General features: G+C 44.9%; 1 protein-coding gene across 1 annotated transcript in view; it reads left to right on the top strand.

Annotated features, from left to right (window-relative positions):
- The window catches only part of LOC105911936 (fibroblast growth factor 14), a 70781-nt gene that overhangs the window by 28383 nt on the left and 34898 nt on the right, over positions 1-7500 (top strand). The window lies entirely within an intron of this gene.

The raw sequence follows: 7500 nt of genomic DNA, 5'->3' as shown, positions 1-7500 counted from the left end.
GTGGCTGGTGTTGTTTGTGTTACTCTGGTGGTGGCTGGTGTTGTTTGTGTTACGCGGGTGGTGGCTGGTGTTGTTTGTTTTACTCTGGTGGTGGCTGGTGTTGTTTGTGTTACTCTGGTGGTGGCTGGTGTTGTTTGTGTTACGCTGGTGGTGGCTGGTCTTGTTTGTGTTACGCTGGTGGTGGCTGGTGTTGTTTGTTTTACTCTGGTGGTGGCTGGTCTTGTTTGTGTTACTCTGGTGGTGGCTGGTGTTGTTTGTGTTACTCTGGTGGTGGCTGGTCTTGACAAGGGCTTTGATTCAGATGGGAGTGCAGCCTTTGTTCCAAAACACGGACCACTTCAGCTCTCCCCAGAATCTCTCTAAATGTTTTCCTCTCTGTCAGACTTGTTGTAGACATATTGAGTGCTTTGTTTGTCTTTTTCTGCCAAACTCAGGCTAAAATAGATCTCACTGTAAGTTCTCCCTGTTGAGGGTTTTTGTGTTTATGTTTGTGTTTATATTTAGGGTGTTTGCGTTTCGGTTATGTTTGCTCCCTTGGTCCCTCACACTGAACAAGACTCCAACCCAGTTGGCGTGTGACTTAAGAGTGGATCCGGTCCTGTTCTGGCCCAGGCGTGGACCATTACTGGTATAGGAGGGCTAGCCAGTAGTCCTGCTGTAGCATAACATCCTCACGAAGCTGCAGAAACCAGTGCATCACCACACTCATCTCATTTAAGAGGGAAATGAGGGATAGAAAGAGGAGGTGGGTAGCGGAGGGAGGGAGGGAGGGAGGGAGGGAGGGAGTGAACGAGGGGGCTGCTGCTGTTTTATTTTATTTTTTCCTTTCATATATGTCCTTCCTTTCCTTTCCTTTCCCCTGCTCTTCTCTGCGTGTGCTCTCAATGCTGTTAAATTTATAATGGGCAGAGGCGCGTCTTTCTGCGTCACATGCTCACATAGATGGGGGAAAGATCTGGAGCCAGCCCGGTTCTTATGCAATTCAAGGCCAAACTGACAGAGGGGGAGTTTATTAAGCTCCTGGGTCCCCACTGTACCTCAGCAGACAGATGCAGAGGTAACCCTGACCATGAACATCACAGACCCCCTCTGTTAAAAACAGATAAATATAGAATCCCATTGACGCAAAACTGCATATTCTGTCATCATAAAAATGAAAAACCTGAATGGCATGACAACCAAAGCACTGAGAATGGTGTGGCCAGACGTAGTGAAATCTTAACATCCAGCACAGCATAGGCTTTGGCGAGACAGCCGCCATGGGCAGTTTAAATCAGTGCTTTACAGCAGTGGCTAGTGGAATTGTACGTGCGGTGCGGCCTGTCTCATAGTCATCAGTAATGCCCTCAGCCTCAGCCCTCTGTTTCATGTAGAAGCTAAGCCTGGATTGGCTGTTTCATGTGGAAGCTAAGCATGGATTGGCTGTTTCATGTGGAAGCTAAGCATGGATTGGCTGTTTCATGTGGAAGCTAAACTTGGATTGGCTGTTTTATGTGGAAGCTAAGCATGGATTGGCTGTTTCATGTAGAAGCTAAGCCTGGATTGGCTGTGAGGGTCTAAGGAAGGCTCAGTGTTTGCAAGCATGCTGTCTGACAGACTGTTAAAGCTTTTGCTCTGGAGCCAGGTTATACACAGCCCAGATTACAAGGTCCTCACAAACACTACTTATCAAAGACAGTTAATCTACAACTTCCGTACGCTTCTGTTGTAGTAAAAAATGTATGCCCTTCCTCACATAATTGTGAACAGTTAAAATACATATAACAGGTACAAGTAGTTAAAGTTGTGGGAACGATAGAGATGATGGATCACAACACTGTCACTCTATTTCGTGTTTTGGACTCTACTCAAAAAGACAGTAAATTATCTATTAATCACCAAATAGCTGCAAGCTAGCCTTAGCCCTCACCTACCTGTGGGCTAACCTGTGAACCTTCCTTAACCAGTGTGTGGAAAAATAGTCTGTTATATTATGTGGATAAGTAGTCTAATTTATTCAAATGGAACTGCTCCATTAGGTGGTATGATCAAGGGTTTAAAGTGCAATTGTTGTGTATATCCATGTTTGGTTGGGTGGCTAAGCCCCATGCCTCTGACCTCGGACCTCTGTAGGCAGGTGACACAACCTGACCTGTGAGCCAATGCCCTGGCTCGCCCAATCAGCCGTGGCATTGCCTGGTGAGGCGTTGCCAGGGGAAGGGAGGGTGCAGGGACTGGCATTGCCTGGTGTGCCGTGCCGTGGCATGGTGTGGTGTTGCGTGGCGTTGCGTGGCGTGGGGTGTGGTGTGGTGTGGCCTGGCCTGGCGTGGTGTGGCGTGATGTGGTCTGGCGTGGCTTGGCAAGGGGAAGGGAGGGTGCAGGGACTGGCTTGGTGTTGTGTGGTGTGGCCTGGTGTGGTGTGGCATGGCCAGGGAAGGGAAGGGTACAGGGCTGCGTCTCAGTGTTGGGTTTTCTGCAAACTTGCCAGGGGCCTCGTCCATATTTCATCAGAGAGGAGCTAAATAATTCACAGGCTGCTGTGTGTGCTGTGCTGCACTGTGAGCAGAGGTTGTTAGTGCTGCAGACCACCACACAGGGGTTGAGGTCGGGGGGTAGGGTGGACTGGGGCAGAGGGCAGCATAGTTGCACCTTTAAGTGTTTGTGTCTGTGTTGATGTACAGGTCTAATTAAGGTGTTATTGTGTGTGTGTGTGTGTGTGTGTGTGTGTGTGTGTGTGTGTGTGTATGTGGGAGGAACAGGATTGTACTTCAATGTGAGCATTTCTGTGATTTCAATGTGTGTAAACTAGTGAAAAAATGGAAAATAGATGGAAAAATAGATATTTTGTGTGTGTGTTCTCTGTGTGTACAGTCAGTGTATGACCTTTGTAGATGTGAGAACGTTAACCAGTGCCGCCGCTCCCATAACGCGCACACTGACATTAACTGTAGGCTTCTGTTAGACTTCTGTTAGACAAGACAGCCTGGTGAAGGGAGCGAAGTTAACCAATCCCTGACCTGACTGCTGTTCCATCATTAAATTGTATGTGTGTGAGTGAGTGTATATGTGTGTGTGAGTGAGTGTATATGTGTGTGTGTGTGAGTGTAAATGTGTGTGTGAGTGAGTGTATATGTGTGTGTGTGTGAGTGTATATGTGAGTGTGTGTGTGTGAGTGTATATGTGTGTGTGAGTGAGTGTATATGTGTGTGTGTTTGAGTGTATATGTGTGTGTGTTTGAGTGTATATGTGTGTGTGAGTGAGTGTATATGCGTGTGTGTTTGAGTGTATATGTGTGTGTGAGTGAGTGTATATGTGTGTGTTTGAACTGCCAGTGAGTGGCTGGGTGTGAGGAAGTTTACTAAAGGCTTCGTTAACTGTTCAGTGACCCGTCTGCTGCTTTTTCAGTACCAAAGCACTGAAATAAAAGACCTGGTGGGTTTTTGGCTCCTCATGATTTATTCAGACGGTACTCCTCTAGAACCCGAGTTTAGAACCGCGCATGTTTTCGAAAAAGTATCTCGGGAGGGACCCCCACAATGCCTCTGACATGAATGCACTAGTCTGTGGCTTATTCATTATGTAATAGCTCCTCTTTTTAAACTACCCCACCCCCCAAAAAACTTTTGGACTTAGTTTGGTGTTAACATCTATTTTCACACTCACTTAGCAAGTCCCCATGCACCCAGCTCACATCTGAAGGAAGTGTTATTTTAGACGTGCCCCTTTAGAGAACGCAGAAAACACTCCTTTATTCTCCTGCGCTGTGGAAGGTTTTCTCTTCTCCAACATCAGTGTTTTATGGGGGCTGGTATAAACAAAACCGTTCCTTGCAGAACCGTGCAGCAGGTCTTGAGTTTGTTTAGGACTCTTTCACCTCGTTGACCTCTGCAAAGCCCTTAAAGATACAGTCTGCAATTCTGGTGAAAGGCTGTTGATGTTTGAGATTTGTACCAATCAAATTACACTCCTCCCTTCCAGGCTCTTGAAGCAATGTGTCGATTGGCTGGAATCGTGTATTGCTCGGCCCGAGCCTCTATGTCTGTTCCCCGTTTACAGGGCTGTGTTGTGCAAACACCTGAGGTTTCTGAGTGTACAGCACTCAAGAGAACCAGGAGAAGCAATTTGTTAAATCTGACAAAAAGTGTATTGGATTGGAATAAAGGACTGCGCCTTTAAAGGACTTGGCTCTCGGAGGGACTAGGTACAGTTCAAATGAATACGATTGATTGTAATCTCAGGAGAAAGAACACAAAGACACGGGTACTGATTTCTCCTCAATATGGAATTGTGGGTGTGCTGTGTTAATGTTTCCGAATCGGTTGTTTGCCACAATTAAACGTGGCATCACGGGACGAGGCCATCTATAGTCACAGGTTACTGTCACTGCTATCTGTGGGGTGAATCTTCCTCAGCGGTTTTGTTCAATTGCTTTTGCACATGTAGCAACACAGAGGAAGTGCCGTGAACGCCACGGGGTCGAGGATGCAATCTCCCCCTTCAAGTGCTCTGCTTTGAAAGTAGGCTGTGCGTGGATGGGAACACTGTGCAGAACTAGGCTATGCAGATCCGCATTGTTTTTAAATTAGCAGAGCCAGGCAGGGGCAGTTTGGAGGCAGATTGGGTCGCTCTTAAGAGGCTTTGAAAAAAAAAAAAAAAATACACAAACCACCAAACAGTTTAAGTCCTCAATGTGTCTCCCTGATTTATGATGTTGAAGAGGCTTCATGAAGGCCTCCCCATGGCACCAGTTCCTGCTGCAACACTCCACTCCGGTCCTCTCCGCTCCGCTCCGGTACTCTCCTCTGGTACTCTCCTCTCCGCTTCGCTCCGGTCCCGGAGGAGGTGGAGGAGGAGGAGGAACAGGAGGAGAAGGTGGAGGAGGAGGAGGAGGAGGAGAAAGGGAGTGAGGCTCAGAAGCTTCCTAGACCCGAGTCCTGTCATTTTTTATTCATCGCAGACCTGGGTCCTGTTTTGTGTTGTTCTACGTTGAGCTGGGTTCAGTTCTGTATTTTTCGACACAGAAACTGGGTCCTATCTTGTGCTGTTCCTCCCCAGAGCTTGGTTCCGGGCTGTGTTGTTCTATGCACAGCTGGAATGTTCTGTGATGTTCTTAGCTCTCAGTTCTCAGGATTCTGTCCTGTGTTGTTTCTATAAAAACTGGTAGGTTGTGTCGAGGCCAACCAGCCCGGACCACATCAGACCACATCAGACCACATCAGTGTTCATTTTGGCAGCTATTTTAGATTTAGTCTTAGTCTTAGTCTTTAGACGAAAATGCATATTAGTTTTAGTCACTTTTAGTCATTTTTATCCTCCTTAGTTTTAGTCTAGTTTTAGTCGACGAAAACTCAGAACATTTTAGTCTAGTTTTAGTCGACGAAGTCTCATTACATTTTAGTCTAGTTTTAGTCACATTTAAAAGTCCATCTTATAGCCACATTAAACTCCTTTCCTTCCCTTCTCAGGCCAGTGGACCCCTTGTGTTGTGTCTACAACTGCATAATAGTCAAGCTTGCAGTACTTAAATTGTGGATGCAATTAGTCTCTAAGATACAGATCTCCTAGTATATGCCTACAGCTGAATTCCAATGAATTCAATGTAAATAATAATTTTAAAGCAATACTTAATTAACAGTATTATCATTAAAATATAAGAGAATATCAAGTATAGATTTTGAAGATTCAAATGATGTGATAACACAATACAACTACTATGCCTACCTGGCCTTAGTTAAATCAACCACATATCCTCCATACGAATTGCTGTGCAATCTGATAACCAACATATTTAGCTAGACGGATAGTTTGAGTGTTTAAAGTAGTGCCAATGATAATAACAATTGCATAAATAGACAAGGATATGTAAACCAATCACATATTCATTTATTTTTTCTTGATTGATGTCATGCATGGCCTGTCCTATAGTCCATTCTGCAATGCGTTTACTAGCTAGTTATCGATAGCTAGTATAACTAAGCTAGCTATCGATAGCTAGTATAACTTAGCTATGCTTCCTCATAGTTAGCTAACGTTAGCTAGCTAAACGTTTTGGAACTCATTTACCAAGCCAAACGGGAGGTTTCAATCGAAAATGACTAGCTAGTTATCCAAGCTGACACAACCTATACACTCGACTGCCCCTTTGAAGTTAACTTAACGTTGGCTAATATATTCTAATAACTAGTTAACATTAGCTAATTATCATTGACAGTTACTTACTAGCTAATTTACCTTGGCATAAATGGCAGGGTTGTCTTGTGCGCTTTCAGGTGCCTCTTGTTGTGTTCTTCCCACCTATTTTGAAGCCACAAGGTTTCTCTCCGGTTATTGCGGTGCATTGTGTTTTATTTTCTGTCAAGTTATATTAAAGACTGTCCAGATATCTATTCTTATTTTTCTTCCAGTACCGAGTGCTTGAACTTCAGCCATCATAACGCTTGTTAGGGCGTCACTTGCATGGGCATCTGAGGGAGTGGAGGAGGGATAGATACAGGACCGGGCAACATTCAACCAAATGATGTGCATACAAGTTTATAAAAAAAAAAACCAATTGTGACTTAGTCAACCACCAACATTTTCGTCTCGTCTCGTCAACGAAAGTTAAAATAGATTTAGTCATAGTTTTTATTTATAAAGATCCGTTTTCGTCACGTCTTATTCTCGTTTTAGTCACAGGAAAAAGGTCGTTAACGAATATTTTTCGTCATAGTTTTCGTCAACGAAATTAACACTGGACCACATCAGACAACACTCTCAGTGTAAAACAAACCAAAGAGCCAGTGGTGCGTAAAAAGAAACAGAAACACCAGAGGGATGTATCAAAGGTCATGCAAATGGTTGCACTATAAAGCTGCACACAGCAAATCATACACATGACATTTAAAAATCACACATTATTACTGTGATGCCCTTGAAAAGAGGAATTTCACACTCTGTAGTCCATAGATGTACATACAATAGGCTTCTACACAGAGAGTACACATTGTAGCAAGATTTAGTATAAATTAAATGGATTCCTTTCTCTTGTAGAGGACAACAGTGAGTACTTGTTGTCCCTGCCTGAGAGATTAATGTTGAGCTGTTCATCACATAACAATCTAATCTACAGTCAAAAATACACAGTGGACACTTTTTAATGGGTCAAACTGTCATCCCAGTGTCCGTGATGAACAGAATCATGTGGTCCGTCATGCCCCTTCTCTTGTTTCTGTAATCCATCTGAAGATGCACGCACACACACACGCACACACACATACACACACAAGTCCATGTGGTCACCCAGAGGTCACCACCTCTCTCTCCTGAAAACACTCATCAGTCACTCTCTCTCCTCCCTGTCGCCATGGCGTCCCCGTAGCATTGATGAGCCCCCCCCCGCCCCATCCCTCCAGAGGGTCTGCGGGTGTCTTCCATCACGCGGGGAAATAAAGCAGCCCTGTCCATCCGTCTTCTGCAGGCCCCGGCGTAGCGGAGGACGCGCTGCTACTGCCATGCCTCTGTTGGGTTATTCATGAGCCACAG

This window comes from Clupea harengus, chromosome 21, assembly GCF_900700415.2.
Source record: "Clupea harengus chromosome 21, Ch_v2.0.2, whole genome shotgun sequence".
NCBI lineage: Eukaryota > Metazoa > Chordata > Actinopteri > Clupeiformes > Clupeidae > Clupea > Clupea harengus.
Note: the sequence above shows the minus strand (reverse complement) of the source record. Positions and strands in the feature narration are given on the sequence as shown.